General features: G+C 37.6%; 1 protein-coding gene across 1 annotated transcript in view; it reads right to left on the reverse strand.

The window, feature by feature from the left end:
- The window catches only part of LOC122799352 (transmembrane protein 132B-like), a 2,948,958-nt gene that overhangs the window by 2,755,403 nt on the left and 175,641 nt on the right, over positions 1–17,914 (reverse strand). The gene's annotated exons all lie outside the window — the stretch shown is intronic.

Genomic DNA, 17,914 nt, shown 5'->3' on the forward strand with positions numbered 1-17,914 from the left:
ATGTTAAAGAGGAGGATACCAAGGATACAGCCTTGTGGTACACTGGTGGTGACTGGGAGGTAAGGATAGAGAGTGGAGTACCATTTTACTGACTGATACCTACTGGACAGGTAGCTTTTGAACCACAAAAGGGCTGGCTGGAAGAGACCTAGTGAGGACAATTGAACTAGGAGTTTGCTGTGACAAACTGTGTCAAAAGCTTCTGACAAGTCTAGAAATAAGGAAGAGACCATCTTGGTATTACCTCTATTTTTACTGACAGTGACTATACAGGTTAGAAAGGCAATGCTAGTACTATTGGAAGGACAGAAGCATGTTGTATATGGGATAGGATTTCTTCCTGCAGAAGATAGCTTAGCAATTGTTTTTGAATACATTTGAGTATTTTGACAAGAGGAGATAAGATTGCTATAGGTCTAAAGTTATTAATGTCTGTTGAATTTCTTTCTTTGTGCAGTGGGATAATGTGCAACTTTTTCCAGAGACAGGAAATGTGGGATTCCTGGACAGACCTACTTATACGGATTGAGACAGGATAGGCAATGCTACTGGCTGCTATATTTAGGTAGTCGCTTTGAAGGTCATCAGCTGAAGAAGAGCATGGTTTAATTTTAAGAGTAGTTTTATATAGGATGTGGGCAGATATCTGAAGTTGTGATGTGGCTGTTGAGGAGGAAAGGAATTAGATGTTGAGGAATCCTTTGTTAGAGATGCTAATCTATCTATAAAATAAGAGTTAAACTGTATTGCAGTTTCGAGTGGCAAGTTTTCTGGAGAGTGTCTTGGGTTGAATTTTTGGCCAGAATGTATGACTTCTTTAATGGATGTCAAAACTTTGTTAGGGTTTGTCAGAAGAAAAAATTCAAATGAGTCACATCTGTCTCAGGTGACGAATTTTCCTTTATTAGCAGTTAACCAGATTACACAGCATGTTGGCCAACTCCTCTGATCAACTTGTTTACTGACATCAACTTTTATACTGCAAGCAAAACAACTTTTTGTTACATTTCTGACCGTTGACAGTTGGCTATGAAAAACATATAGGATAAACATGTTTATCACAAATTACCTCAAACCCACAGCTAGTATAGAATGTTCAAGAAGTACAGAATGTTCAATTCAACAATGGTAGCTCAAATTTTCCAGGACACACAGCCTGCCCCAGTAAATTAACTCTTACTCAGCCGTGCGTCCTTATCCCAGGCTTCACTGAACTATAACCAAATCTCTTTATTCTGAAATGCAGAAAACAGATATTATTCAGGTTCATAAGCAATGCTGCATTTTGTTCACAGATGAGGCCCATCTTTGATAGACATATCCCAACAAATAACATGTTAATCTTGCAAGAACAGGAAAAAGACAAATAACAGTATGTTTTTAAAACTTTTCTCTTAACAGGGTTGTGCTTAGTATTATTCTGAAAGTTATTATAATATAGTTTTTGTCTTCATTTATTTGCTTTTTAGTCCGATTACAAATTATTCTGAAGTTTAAGCTATTGACGTTTTATATTTTTGATCTTCTTTCTATGTTTTTTCTCTATCCTGCATTAGCATGCTACTCTTTTCGGATAGCCAAATTGCATTATTTGATGTCAATCTCTTCCTTCTAGGAGGTGCAAGTCTATTAATGATATTTAGAAAAGTTGTACTGAATTCATTTACATGATTATCTCAGGGTAGGATTTTTAGCAAGTTCCCATTAATAGCGGATAGTGTAGCAATGAACACTTCAGGGTTAAACTTGGAAAGGTTATGTGTTGTTTTATAACTATGCTGTTTAACTGGATGTGTGAGATGTCTAGTCATATAGATTGGAAGATAATCAGAGAGTCTGACATTGTACCTGTGGTGGAATATTTGCTGGGGTCTGATACTAGGATCCAGTTCAATAGAGAATGTGATGTATTGCTATAATGTGTAGGGCTATTAATTAGTTGTCTGAAACCATACAAGTTCATGCTAGATGTAGGGGAGATAGAGTTTTAGTCCAACCAATTGACGTTCACATCACCTAGTGATATTATTTCTTGCGGAAATGTTATGGAAATCCAGTGTAGGATACCTTCCAGTATAGCTGTATTGTCACCAGGTGGAGTATAAAGGGCATTAATACATATTTTGTTTATAATTGTTTGTTTTGAGGAAAGCAATAAGAAGCTCTGCTGAACTGATGTTTGGTGTTGGGTTGCTGTACGGGGAAATGTGGTAGGTACTGGGAAATATTAAAGCAACGCCACCACCTTTCCTCTTTATATGGTCATTACAGATATTATAGCCAGAAGGTAAAACTCCAGGAGTCACTTATGCTGGGTTTATGCCAAGTTTCAGTTACAGCAAGAACATCAGGCTTATGTTGGGAAATCCAGGCTTGTAGATCTGCAGTCTTATTTTCTATACTTCTAACATTTATTGCAGCAAACATTCAATCAGTGGGGTTGGAGATTGGTTGTTGTTGAGTTACAGAAGTCTGTGGGAGAGAATTATCATTGTGTTCATTGTGATATGTGGAAGTATGGATAGTTGGTTGGGAGAGGTGGACAGATGCTGAGACATATAAATGAGTCCTATTAGGATGAAAATTGGCACAGTAGGAGGAAGAGGATGGAGGATAAACTGAAGAGTAACATAATTAAGTCCCACCTTCAGGTCAGTTTATAAGTGAGAGTAATCCTTTTATAACCAGAACATAGCAATTAACAAAGAGATGCGAGTAAAACAGGTTCCCTGTCATTTCCTGAGACTAAATAACTGGCATATGCAGTATAGTCTACTGGTCAAGCAAAAGGGGACAGTGGCCAACTTACTGAGAGGTCCTCAGAGTGCATGGACTATTATACATGGATATTCAATCAAAGAGCAAGCATGTATTTAACCAATTAAAGTTAACGTGCAGCAAGGCTGTTCATGAAAAATATGCTTACATTAAACAATGATAAAATTCTCAATAAGCCTGCAGGTGTAGGGCCTTGTGGGCAGAGCTCCTGCAGTATTGAGGCCAGATGTAGTTACCATACGGTATTAAACAATGACAAAATTCTTAAGTTTGTAGGTGTAGGGTCTTGTGGCAGAGCTCCTGCAGTATTGAGGTCAGATGTAGTGATCGCAGGCTCACTCTGAAGGAAGATAGTGACCGCATGTTATACTTAGCAACTGGATAATTTAAATGTTTTCTGCATTCACCATTCCTCCTTTTAGCTTAATAAGGCTTATTTGTTAACTGAACAAAAGTGGTCCTTTACAGACTTTTTCCACTTACTGTCATAATGCCTGTATAGGCGTTATTAGGGATCCTTGGGAGAAGAGAAGAGCATATCTATCCACCATCTAGCAATCCATGGAAAATAATGTTCTGTTTGTTGATTTGAACAATTTGATGCTCAACTCAGTGACCCTTTTCACGAGCACTGCAACTAGATCTAGGAGTGGGTTTTGTAATGTGAGTGTGTATGTATGTATACGACTCATTTTTTGTTTATACATATGAAGAGAAAGAAATGTGATATAAATATATAATATGTACAGTATAACTGTGTGTAATAAATATGCATTATATAATTTACATATGCAGGGTAGTGTGTGTGTATAAAATATATGCATGTATATGTAATATGCATACCTAACTTTCCATCATTTATATGCATATTATATTATATATGTACATTTTTTTTTAAGTAGACTGTCAACCAGCAGGTTTTCACTGTATAACTGCATTGGTCGGTAATAAAATGTTTTATTTTATTGTGACCCTGGGCAGGAGAAGCTAAGTGTCGATGTCTATTAAATCAAAACTCAATTTCTTTAAATTACTTAGGGGGATATCACATCCTAAAAGTGTTTGAAGTGTGTAGAACTCAACAAGTCAGCTTTCAAAAAGGCCTAATTAAGAAGGCGGCAAATATAAGCAGGACAAAATAAATTAATTCCATATACTGCAGTTAACAAATGCTTCAGTATTAAAATTGCACTTTTACACAAGTACGCGGATGATAGCTGTCTTTCATAAACTTATGTCCTTAGCAGCACACTATTTTATTTCCAGATGTAGAAAGGTATGGCACATCTGTATTAATCTGAAGTACATTTGATTAATGTCATCAGGGAAGCATGTTCTGAATTTGTTTCAGACCTGGAACCATATGACTATGTGCCAAACAGAAAAACTATATTTTATGCAAGCTAGGATTATGTCCGAGAAAGATTTTCCTTTCAATGGGTAGTGATGCCACATACCTTATAAAAAAAAATAGTGGCTATTCATATTGTATACATTTTCTAGTACCTAGTATAGAGGTGTCATAAGCCCCACACAGATAATTTAACTGCTAAATAATAATAATTGGAACTTCTACATTATCCTATAAATGCTGCTCTGAAAAGGAAAGAGATTGCAAGTAACATTATCTTGCAATATGATAACTGTTCTACAATTGTATTAAGGTACTGGTATTGTGGCAGGCTACAATTTCAGATATTAGCTAAAAAAGCAGAACTTAACTACACATTCACTGATAAGTGGTATGGAAAACATGCATTACTGAAACCTTCATTTATTAAAACTAAAAATCTACCTAAAATACAGTGGCACTGTACCAGTATCTGGTCCCACCCCCTCCCCACACACACACACACACACACACACACACACACACACACACACACACACACAAACACACACTGCCTCTCTTTCTTCTTCCACTTCTTTGTTGTAAACAAGAATGAACATTGTTCCCAGCACTGTTGGGCTCATGTGAACTTTTTATCTTACAATTTGTGATGGGTGCATACCTGTTTTGATATGTTTCTTCAACTTTCCATCATTTATATACATACTCTTGAAACTGGCCTCTGCTGAAAAAGGGTTTTTGCTCAGTTGAATTATCCTGGTTAACTAATGGAAAGTGACAGAAATAAAACTATTTCTATAGATTTATTTCTGTTTGTTTGGGTATTGTAATATTTAAACCATTTGCTCCAAACATGGAAAGGTGGAACTGAAATCTTGTACTTCCCAAGGAATGTTGCTTGTAAATCCTACATATTGTGGAGTTACACTTGAAATTTAGCTTTGGCTCAGAATGTCTTTTCTTTACAACTTGTATCCATGTGCATCCATCCATCTATGTCCATGCTGTTCTTAATTCATCCACAGAGTCCAAACACTACATGACAGAAACACCTCCAGTAGGTCACCAAAATGTAAAACAGAGATATGACATGGACAAGTAGCTAATTGCTCTGCAAATGTCATGGCTGCCCTATGTGAGCTCACCTGTTGTGCTGTTCTAGCCATGGCTTACAGATGTTTATTAGTCATCCTCAAACATCTGTCAGTTTCAGACCTACAGAACTGTAATTATTTCAGTTATTTAGTGTCAAAAATATTCATGTTGTCAAGGTAATTTTCCTCAGCAGATAATGGATCTCTCTTAATGGAATAATGTTAAAGACTGGCTTATGTCCGATAATAGCCCATCTCTGCAACAATAATGCTCTATAAATGCTAATCTGATGATGAATTTTATCAAATGTTCCATAATATTAATTCTGAATCATTAATCCTGGAATGGTAAGAGGAGAAAAACATTACAAATAATCTTCCCAGCTATATTAAAATATTTTTTTTACATACAACATGAGCATTAAGAAATATCAGGAAGATAAGTATTGTGCAAAGCACAGCAATTTAAGTAGCGTAGCATTGTTTGTATGCTGCAGCATAAATAACTGAATAATTTCGAAGAAAGTCATTCAGATGCTCTAGAAGTAATATTTGTACAGTTTCATATGACCATATCAATGTGCATATTAAAAAGTTTGTTTGCTGTTTTTGGCAATTAGGGCAGCATGTTTGATATGAATTTTAGGGGGGGTCTGATATAGTAATATTTGATTCAGAGTTCTTTTCTTTTATAGTTGACTAATTCTGTGTATTCTGTGGAAACCCAGAGAATTCAATATACTCTGTCTTTTCTCCCCTTCCATTATTATTGGTTTCACTCTAGTTTGAGAGAATTTTATTGGCTGTAACAAATTCCTCTGAGAGTGGACAAGTTTATAGCTACTGCATGTGCTTGCATCTGCTAGGACTTCTTTCAGCTTTTCCCTGTTAGGGGTCACCACAGCGGATCACCTGTCCGCTCGTGATTGGCAGTGGAGTTTTTTACAGTGTCGAGTTGCCAGCCTGGCACCCAACCTGCCACTGAAGGCACAAACATACACACACTCACATCTAGGTTCAATTTAGAGTATCCAATCCACCTACAGCATGTCTTTGGGATGGGGAGGAAACCGGAGCACACGGAGGAAACCCACATGACCACAGGGAGGACATGCAGACTCCGCACAAAAGGAACCCCAGCCGAGGATCGAACCAGAGAACCTCTTCCTGTGAGGTGGCAACACTAACCACTGCACCACCATGGCCGCCCTTGCATCTGCTAGGATGCACAATTATATTTTTTGCCACCATAAAATAGGTTTAGACATGGATCAGTAGGGGCTGATTAGGTGGCACTCTAATCACAAGAAAAAGAATGCCAATTTGCATCCCACAGACACTACAGATAGCATTTGATGGAATGTGACAGAGTAATGATTTACTTGATTGTCCTTATATATATATATATATATATATATATATATATATATATATATATATATATATATATATATATATAAGGAGGAATCAGCAAATGAATTTTAAATGTAAAATTGTAATTCTTTTACACAGGCGTGCTTATTTATAATTATTGCATGACTGCTTTGAGACGGATGTACATTCATCTTTTCATATTGTCTTAAAAGTTCTATGTGCACCTTGTTTAAATTACATGCATTTGAATGTGACCTCATGAATGTATCCGGTTTTGTACCAGCACTGAATGTTACAGTACTGAATATGTATTGCATTTATACAAATCAGTATTATATGTATCACGTTAATATTGCAGATATTTCTTTTTAGCCATGACAAAGTCCCTGGACAAGCCAATCTGTCTAACAAAGAAAAGAATAAATGCAGTTGAAATGGGAATAACCGTTGTAGTTGAGCAGTTATTTTGTAAATAGCTTTGTCATTTTATGAAAATCTGTTTTATTTATTTTTTTTAACATGAACCATCAGTGAGTAATGAGTTTTCAAACACCTACTTCAGTGAGAGACTTTACATGTGGTTATATGGAACATCTGGTCCCTTCCGTCAGGTAATTTATGAATGACTGCATTGATGAAAGTTGGAGTTTTAATACCGGGCACATTGAAAGTTTTCCACACTTCTGGTGTATTTTGCTTTTTTTGTAGTACTCTTGTACTGGCAGAGGCTGACAATTCAAATTTACTTACACTGGTGTATGGTAGATGATGTTTTTCTTCCCATGTCTCTCTTAAACTTGGGTTTGGTCAACTGGACTTACCTGGTTACAGACACAGCAAATGTTTTTGGTATGATCATAGGGTCATAGCAGGTTACTAGGCTATCAAACTGGAGGTCATTTCAAGCCTAGACATTTCATCCCAATGTAATACCATAGATAGTCTTGTCAATACCCAGAATTGTATTTAGTAGAGACTGCCCATGTCCAGGAGGGTTTTGGGCACTATCCCCAGTAAGAATTAAAAGTACCCCATCCACTCATCCAAGTTCCTTTTGAACAGTGTCATAGAAGTGCTCTGCTCCACATGAATTGGCAGCCTATTCCAAAGATGCTGCAGTTGCTGGGAGACAAATCTGTCCTTCCAGCATGTCCTATTCAAGTTGCAGGCCATATTTTGTTCCCTGGAATGGGTAGCTCTAGTCCAGTTTGATTTCCAGATGTGCAGCAAATTCATTAGGTTTGGTTCGGAAATTGCTCTGTAAGCTAGGCATAAGTCTCCCCTAAGAAGTCTATACAATAGTGAATATAGTGACAGGGACTTTAGTCGGTCTGTGTAAGGCACGTGCTGTAGTTTCTTGATCTTCTTAGTTAGAAATCTGTGAGGTCTCTCCAATTGCTGCAGATGCTTTGCATGGTACATGCTGAAAGGGGCATTATATTGAGTTAGGGGCGGTTTGCTGATGAGTATAGAGGGTTATAACCTCCTTTGCTCTAGAGGCAATGCCTTTTCTAATCAAGTGTGCTACGTAGAAAGCCTTCCTTACTACCATAGACAAATGATGGTCAAAGTTAAGGTCGCAGTCTACTTGTGATCCCAGATCTCTTACCACTTTATCGGTAAAGAGGGTATTGTTAATTTTATAGTGTGAAGGGACATTGTTTTTACTGCAGGGAATGATGATGCATTTCTTTGCATTCAGTTTGGGATCATGACTAATACACCAGTCATTGGTGTGCATAAGCCCTCCTGAAGTATACTGGCATCATTTGGGTATTCAGTAAATTGCATCCAGTTTGAAGTCATCCACAAACATGGTCAGCCACAGCCCCTTTAGTTTTGGCAAGAACTTTTGAGAAGTATATATCAAAAAGAGTAGGGGCCCAGCAGTGACCCTTGTGGCACCCCGCTGGTGACAGGTCTGCTGGCTGATGTTGAGTCACACACTTTGATAGTTTGTGACTGGCTTGTCTGCCAGTTGGCAACCCATCTTGCAACAAAGGGGTTTACATTCAGTTTGCTACGTTTCTCAATAATGCCTGAGTATGGGATTGTGTAAAAGGCCTTTGGAAGTCGAGGTATGCTGTGTGGACAGATTTGCCCTTGACAATGGCCCTGGTCACATTTTCAATGAAATCCACCAGGTTTAACAGGCAGGATCTGCCCTTGACGAAGCTGAATTGGGTCATATCCAGTGTTTGGAGGTCACCTATGTCTTTATTTATGAGGTCCATGATGATACTTTGCATGCTTTTACAGATGAGGTTGGTCAGACATATGGGTCAATAATTCCCTGGGTCTGTTGATAAGCCACCTTTATGGAGGGGAATAACTATTGTTGTTCTCCATTCCACAGAAACAAAGCAAGTGATTAAGTTGTGATTGAATAGGGTACTTAATGGCAATGCTAGTTCATGTTTTAGTTTATTTAAAAGATTTAAAAGGGATGCTGTCTGGTCCCATAGAGGCTGTGTTTTCTGCCTTAGACGAAGCTTTAATGACCTGCTCTTTGGATATGTAGGGTGGGGGAGGGGGAGTTGGAGGCAAGGTTTGTGATAAGTTTGGAGAGGACAAGGGAGTAAAATTGTCACCAAATCTGTCCACTAGCAGGTTTGCTATATCAGTGTGTGCGATATTGTTAGTCACTAGTGTGGCACATGCTTTGGTCCTTCCTTTTAGGCTACGTACGTAGCTGTGAAAGGCCTTAAGGTTATCCTTGGCTGTAACTGCAAAGTTTCTCTCAAACTTACCCTTAGAGGATTTGACATGTTGTTTTATTTGCCTGTTGAAGCTGAGGAAGATGTTTTCCCATTGTTGGGGCCTAGCCTTAGTTTTCTTAGTCAGCAACGTTTTGCATTTGTTGTAAAGTTTGTTGATTCTGGATGTCCCAGGGTGGCTGTCTTTTTACTTGGGGCTCTGGTTTTCATTCTCTCTGGACCAGCAGAGTCTATACACTTATACAAGTGACTGTACAGGGCTTTAGTAGTTTAGTGTAAGCTTTGGTGTAGTTACCAATCCCAGCTGAAGGTGGGGCTTGAAACGCATTTATACCTTCCTCTAGGAGGGTATAGTTTGCTTTGGTGAAGTTTTTTAGTCTGACTTCACCCTTTGTGAGTTCTGGTGTTAGCACCAGTTCAAAGGCGACTGATTTGTGGTCAGATTTATCTAATGTGGGTCCAACAATTCCGGTGGTACATCTGTTTGTCATGTTACCAAGAACCAGATCTAGGATATTTGTTCCTCTTGTTGTGAAAATCTGGACAATTGAGAGGTATGACCCCACCCACCTCCCTCTTACACACACACCCTACCTCCCTCTTACACACATGCACACACACACCCCTACCTACACTGCTTAGCTGTAGATCACACCTAAAAACAAAAAGTAAAGTCCAGGAAATTGTGGAATAAATTCACTAGCTGCACTGTTCTAGAATTAAAAACAGTAATGGTCTTAAATGATTATAAATAAAACTTTCAATAAAAGATAGATAAAAAACAAGGTAGTTCAAGCAGGGTAAGCATCAGTAGTGATATTGTTATAAAGTGCTATAATTGTGCCATCACTTGAGAGCACAAAGTAAGCCAAATCATCAACCAATAGTGCAAAATAACAATAATGTTAAAACTGCATGCAAGAAGCTAAGTGCTGGCAAGTCCTGAAAGATTATCAAAAAATGCCTTGTCAAATTTAATGGAAAAACAAAGCAGAAATCCGTTAAACTTCCCCATTTTCACACACATAAGACTCTTGTGTTCCAGATTAATGTTACCTAATACCAAACCAGAGACTGTAGTTGACAAGCTACTTGCTGAGCCACTTTGCCACCCACCCCTACAATTAGATACACATCATTTTTGTTTCTTTGTTCCCCTTTATTTGTGGCTCTGTCCAGATTTCTTGCAGTAAGAGACTGAGAGGTATAGAAAGATTTCTAGAGATGTTGCTGCTGCCAGAGGATCTCTTGATCTCTCTTGGTGTGTGTGTGTGTAATGCATGGTAACAGAAACCATATCATTCTAGCAATTTTTTGCGGTAAGAGTTTGGGACGTATGAGAGGTACAGAAACCTTTCAGGAGATGCTGCTGCTGCCAGGGGATTGCTAGAGTGCTCTCAGTGTGTGTGGAATGCATGGTAACAGAAACCATATCATTACAGCAAGTTTCTAAGTTTATAACAGCAATATTTAAAATCCATCACTCAAATCGCTCTAAGAGTGAGTGAGTGAGTGAGTGAGTGAGTGAGTGAGTGAGTGAGTGAGTGAGTGAGTGAGTGAGTGAGTGAGTGTCAGAGTGCCCATTATTTTGCATATGTCTGCAGAGCCATGGGTTGCTAACCCCTGGTCTAGGGGCTACATATTAAGATGATGAAGTAAGCAGAATGTACCAGTATAGCAGTGATCTCAGTTAAATAAAGCTTTAGCAGTTTCTGCTTATATCTGCGGCCAACACATGACTAGGTTATAACTGACAGTTCCTGACAAAATTAACTTTTGAAACTAAGAACACTTTTTTCTTAGTGCTTTTTTTTTAATAATCTCAATGACTGACCTTTTGCATTATACTGCAGTTAGTTCTACTTGCAGCTTAGCCAGATCTAAAGCCAAGCAACACTTAATGGAAGCCTTTCTTTTGGTTTGGCCCCTGTAAGCTGCTCACAATGGTTGAAGCAGATTACAGTACTTTGTGGGCAAAAGCTTGAACTAGTAGTCAGAGACTGGCTTTGTGAGATGAGATTTTTACACAAGTTCACAGACAACAATGCCAAAGACTTCATGATAACTTTGTCCTGCCCTCAACCAACACCTTTTAGCAGTCATTGGATTTTAGTAAGTTACTTTCACAAGGCCGAAGTTACATGTAATAAGAATTAATTAATTCAATGTAGTACTTCAGGAAGTCGTATTCTTGTTACAAAACGACAGAAGAGGTCTACAAGGAATAGAGAGTGCCCAAAACAAAAAGCAAAGTAAATTAAGAAAAGTGTCAAACACAGATCATGAACAACAGTATTCCCAAAGAGACTTTTCAGAATAAAATATCACATTAGCACTTTTGAGGTAACATATCAGATAATGTTCTTCATATTCTTGTTATACTTTAAGATATATTAGAAAATTAGTGGGCAAATGTGAAACTACAAGGCATCCTGACCACAAATCATTTTATTACATTCCGGAGAACCGTACTGCATTTTCCTCTAAATATGTTGCCATCAGACTTTACAGTGTACCCTACAGAGTAACAATGTGTTAGAAGACTATAGTGGAATATAGCAGAACTCCACTACATCATAGTTTTAGTGGGAGATCTCTTCTCCTGATGGTTGTTAGTGAGGGGTATGCATTGCCAGTATCTTGACGCTTGATGCAGTACTGTTCACCATCACAATCGTGCTACAGTAAATGATCCTGTGCATTCAAGTTCATATGGCTTTTGTCAAACTAAAGTACTGGGTTAAAGAACATGACAAGTAGGTATCATGCTTGCTACAGCCTTGCTGCCTACCTACATAGATTTACACCTCTCAACCTCTTAGGTCAAGAAATCTGGACAAAGCTATAAATAAAAGTGATACAAAGGCCCAAAAAAAGGGACTATTTCTAAATACTGCTCTTTCAAACTTGAAAAGTTGATAGAACAGGTTTTGCATTACTGTGCATTTTCTGAAGGTATGAACTGTGAAACAAATGTCTGCCATTATTTTCTAACATCAGTCATTAATGACTTGCCACTAATTTGTCAGAAAACCACAATTTTACAAAAACTTGATCAAAGATGCAAGGTGAAAATCTGTACAATTGAGAGGTATGCATATATTCCAGGAGCAAGCCAGTAGGGTTTTTATAATAAAGAACCCAGAAATGAGGTGCCAAGGTAAGTTCAGATCTCTTTGTAACATCCTATGATATGCGAAGTGGAGACTGAGAAGACTTCAGAAGAATTTGTGTTCACTTCTTAATTTGATTAAACTGTATTCAACTGAATGTGGCTTGTTTACTTTGCAGGTTATTCATAATGCAGCTCAGTCCATCATTTTATCTTTCAGAATAAGCAAGGGAAAGTTTAAGTGCCACTGGAGCTTCTTACGTCATTTTATTTTCTAGCTTCTACCACTCTGCTTTAAATGTTCACCACTTTTCCTGTTTTCTTATGCTCTCCTGAGTACATATTTACAGACTGGATGATACAAAATTAATTCTGTTATACTATGACATTCCAAGAACTGCCTTAACTGTCCTAACATACAAAACAATCAGACATATTGTTCCTTTCATTTTCCCAGTAGTAGTACAATGAAATATTATAAAATAAATATTTGGCTTCATTGAGATTTGAACTCCCGAGTATCCCAAGCAGATGCAATGAGTGCCAAATCATAAATATCAGTTCTGAATTGCATGTTATGTACAAGTCATTTGGCAAAAAAGTGAAAGTTGTGATATTAAACATTTGCTCATATGCAAGCATCTTCCAATTGCTCTGCTTTTACGCAGTCTCATGACAGGTTAGACAAAAGCATTGCATCATGCAGTGTTTGATGGTATATTTTTCAAATTTCAGCTTGGGAAGAAATGTCAGTGATTTCTGCAGTACATCTAACATATTTAAATGTTTGCTTTAATTAGTTAATAACAGTGCATTTACATCCCCACAGATGTCTAACTAATTTAAACAAACTACTGACTTAAAGCAGTTTTAAATTATACAGTGTAAATTATTTCATCCTTTTGAATGTGCTATTGAGGAGGGTATGGCATTAGTTATATAGTTACAGTGACACCAGAGTGAGAATCGGGATATAAAGCAATGACGACACTGATGTTGGGCAACAATACTGGTGATGGGTAGGGCTAGGCTGTCTTGCTGTGCAATATTAACTGCTTATTAGATAAAACTAGTTTGCTACACGTTGTTCTAATGCAGGAAGGCAGTTTCACTGCATGACAGCAAATGCATTGGCCACATAGCTTGTTAGGTGGGATGTCGTGCTAAAAGAAAATTGTAAACGTGTGGTGGTGACAGCAGCAATATTCCTGAAGATGGAATTAATGTGGTAAAGGTAATTCAGGATAAATGTGAGAATAAGGGGAACACAGTTGTTGATGGCAGTTCTGCCTCAAAGAACAAGGGTATAGGGGCAACTGTGACTTACCCCTGCCCTTTTTAATGGACAGTTAGAGATTGACCAGATTACCTGCTTTGTTAACCAATGCATATATTAAGTTAAAATAACTGTAATCCAGGTTCAGGACCATTACTGGTCGAATTCTTGATCAGCTTTTGAGGGGTTTTTTTTTTTGGGGGGGGGGGCTCCTCGCAGCAAGAAGACTAGTAGAGAAAGGGAATCCCACAGGACCTAAAGAAGCACTGAATTTAAAAAGCCCCAGGGGAACTGTTAGATCCAGGGTCACCAGCAAAATTATCAAGTTCAGGAGATAAAAGCCTGATAACATTATGGCCTTCTGTGGGATAGGCAAAGTCTAAGGACTAGAAGTAGATTTAGAGGAAGTTATACATTTTAGATTCTTGCCAAGCTTTCACCATTATTAAATGACAAACACTTCTCTCATTATGATAAGATATTTGATTTATAGGAGTGAAGAGGCTACTGGATACTGATGGTTGTGGTGGGGCACTTCAGCTACTGTATCAGCTATTATATCACTGTGTCTAATTGATTGATTGCAAAGGGTTGTGCACAGAATTTTGTCTCTAGTTAAAATGTAAATAAATAAAAATTTGTGAGAACTTCTGTGAGGACTTAGCCATCTGGTTTCTGCTGTAGGATTTTTGCTGCCAGCTATACCAGGTGGTGCCCAGATTTCATCTTGCCTGTATAATGTTGAAGTACCAACCTGGGAGATGACAGCCTTCTGGCTAATGCCAGTGTGGGTAGGGTGTAAGAGTAATTGTTGTCATTTCTCTCCCCTGGTGGAGACCAGGCAGCTGTGCTGCTGCTCTGTATACTTGGCAGCAAACATTCTGTATATACCCAACTGTTGCTTGCTTAAACTGATATGTACAGGAGAGTTGCATGCAGCAGCCAAATAGGTTGCACTGCATGCAAGAGTAAGCCTGGGATACTAAAATGGCCTCCCAAGCCATGATAACATCACTCCTCCGCATTGCATACCAAGGATGACAGCTGTGAGGACAGTAACTGGGGTACAGGAGCAACAGGAGCTAACAGGTATGCCCATTACTGAACAGATACCAGTAGTGAAAAAATTGTAATGAGAGAAAATGGATCGTTCTACTTTGCCAGAGGGGACATACACATGTTGCAAACAGGAGCAGTCTCCAAGTGGTGGTAACCATCCACCCACATAACAGGCTGTCTATACAGTACTTTGTGATCATCCTTTTAGCTATATCTTATGGGCAGTAAATGCATTTTACCAACACTGTTTATTTTCTAGGATAACATGAGGGACTTTCCTACCATTTGACAACTTGAATGAAGTGCTTGTTTGACAGTGCAGTCCTGACTTTCTTATTAGTAGGCTACTTGTCACCAAGACTGGGAATGACAGCACAGTAAAGATGCAGGCTTCTAAGATGAGTGAGCGTGAAAAGTGGCAAAGAGTACTATGCAAGCACATGGAGGAGCAAGGAGAAGTGAAATGAATTGTAGGAGACTGGTGAAGCTGGAGTTAAGAATGAAGAGTTAGGAAAAGAGTAGCCCTGAATGGCAAAAAGGGGAAAATTTGAAATCGAATCCATGAATGCACATTATAGGTATAGTGCTAGAGGGGATTCCACCTTACCCCAAAGTACAGTTATCACAAAGCTAGTTGTTAGGTGCAGGGGTGCAAGGGATGTAATCCACTGTATATGTGCATGGCTGCTTTTCTGACCATGGGGGGAGGACTTCTGTTTCCTTTTGTTTGATAGCACTTATACACAAAAAAGCTGCATTCAAGTAAGAAATGATAGTTTTCAGAGAGTAGTGTGACCTGGAAAATTCTGCCCGAGAAACTGGAGGAGTTAAAGCAACATAAATATTTTGCAAGGAAGCATGGGATGAATGGAGGTTGGGGAGGAATGGGGCTGACAGAGCTACTCCCCAAAACTGGGCAGACTATTGGGTTCCCAAAAGAATTATTCCCTCATGCTTTTTGCTCATATGACTGACTTAATATGTATGCTGAGAAGGTCAAAAAATAATTCTGCTTAAGTGGCTAAAATAAGTCATATACTGCAGTGGACAAAAAGAAAAAAAAAACTGTAGTTCTCTTGAGATGATCCCTAAAATGTCTCTGGGATCTCAAGTATTTTACAAAGAATGTATTTTAGATGGCCTAATTGAGATGCTCAAAATCTTGCCAGGTCATAACTCAAATATTAGTTCCATAAATCATTTTTGGAAGATTATGAATTGGTTCTGCCATATGTAGATATAGTTATATTCAGAATAATAGTGTTTTATTAAAAATAACCATCTGATTGTAAAGTAAAATTTGGAACAGTCTTGCACACAATAGAAATGTTATATTTTAGTCCCATTTATTTGCATACAAGTCACAATATACATAAGGATGACAGTTTTGTCAGCGATGCTGAGAAATTTGATTCCATGTGATCTTCTACTCAGTAATGCTGTATGTATAGGATTAGTTACTACTGATGAATTACCATGTACTCATCTTATCCATTAACTGTCTACTGTGATAATCCATTACCAAACCAATATTTATATCCATTGTGTGCACCACAGTACAAGTGCAGTTTTGTGGTTTGAAGTTTGTTTTGGATGTACACTTAACCTGATTTTTTTTTGATGGGTACAATATAAACACAAAAGCCAGAAGTAATAGTTGGATTGAACCCACTCAAAGTAATGCAGGCTGCAAATCACCATACAGCTGTAGAATGCAGAATCCACTTTATTAACGTCAGACCAAATAAAAAAAAAAAAAAAAAAATCCAAGGATGAGCTCTTTCTCCCAGAAAGATCTAGACTTCAGACAATTTAACCCACATAGTTACTTCCTTCTTATACAGTTCAAACAGGAAGTTCCACCCAATTATAAACTAATCAGTTATGTCATTAAAAGCACAATATTTACAGTCACTTAATTTAAAAAGCAGACAAAACATACAAACTGAAAATGTTCATGGAACACACCACCCTAAAAACACACTATATATAAGCACTGCTTCATAAAATGATAATGTACAATAAATATTTAAATATGTTGAATGTGTTAGAACAATAAATATGTATAATTAAATACTAAAAACTAGATATAGTAAAAAAATGTTGAGAAATAAATACACAACATAAATACTGAACATGTGAATTATTTAAAATGTTAAAATGCATAATGGAGAAATATATATAGTTTTAAAATTGGGCTAATGGAAATATGCTCATTCAGGCCTGGCCAGTTCCCAGCATTCAAACGTAATTGCCAGTATAATTCTCTTTTCTCAAGTAATAGTGACCATGCACCACCTCTCATGTTGGTACTGATATTGACTATAATAAAAAATTGGAACTTATGGTCATTATACTCCAAAACATGTTTGCTAAGAGAATTTGTTTCTTTTTTATTCCTTATGTCATATAGGTGTTCGTATATGTGATTTTTTAACTTTATCAGTCTTGCCTATGTAAAAGCAAGAACAGGTAGTAGACATGGCACAGTAAATCACTTTCTCTGAGTTACAGTTGCATTTCTGATTGATTCTAATTCGATATTGATGTCAAAAATATTGCCTTCTTTAATGTACCTGCAATAGTTACATCTGCCACATTTGTTCATAGAACTTGACCTGTGGTTTGGGTAAGAGTTACTGCTCTCAAATATGTTTTTCATATTCTTGCCTTTCCTATATACCATAATAGGTTGCGCTCCTATTAGTGGTCTAATGTTCTTGCCATGTCTCAAAATAGACCAGTTTTTTGTTAAGATGTTTCTTACTATGTAACTATCTTGAGTGAAAACAGTGATGAAAGAAGTCTTATAATCATTCTTACTTGCAACATTGTCAGTTTCTCGATTACTGGTGGAAGGACCACTGTCAGTCATATTACAAAAAGTAAAGGTACATAAAACCCACGCTCTCTCTTGTTAACCACCTCATTAATAACACTAGCGAACTTACAAGGATAGCCTCTTTTTTGAAACATTTTTCAAGTTGTCACATTCATCTAAAAATTCATCAGTACCAGATACCGTACGGGCTGCACGCACGAACTGCCCCTTAACTATTTCTTTCCTTTGTTTGACTGGGTGTGTACTAGAAAAATGCAATAGTGAGTTTGAATACGTGCTTTTCCTAAAGATTTTTAAAACAAACCTCTTAT

The sequence above is a fragment of the Protopterus annectens genome, chromosome 4.part0 (assembly GCF_019279795.1).
Source record: "Protopterus annectens isolate FY-2018-M chromosome 4.part0, PAN1.0, whole genome shotgun sequence".
NCBI lineage: Eukaryota > Metazoa > Chordata > Ceratodontiformes > Protopteridae > Protopterus > Protopterus annectens.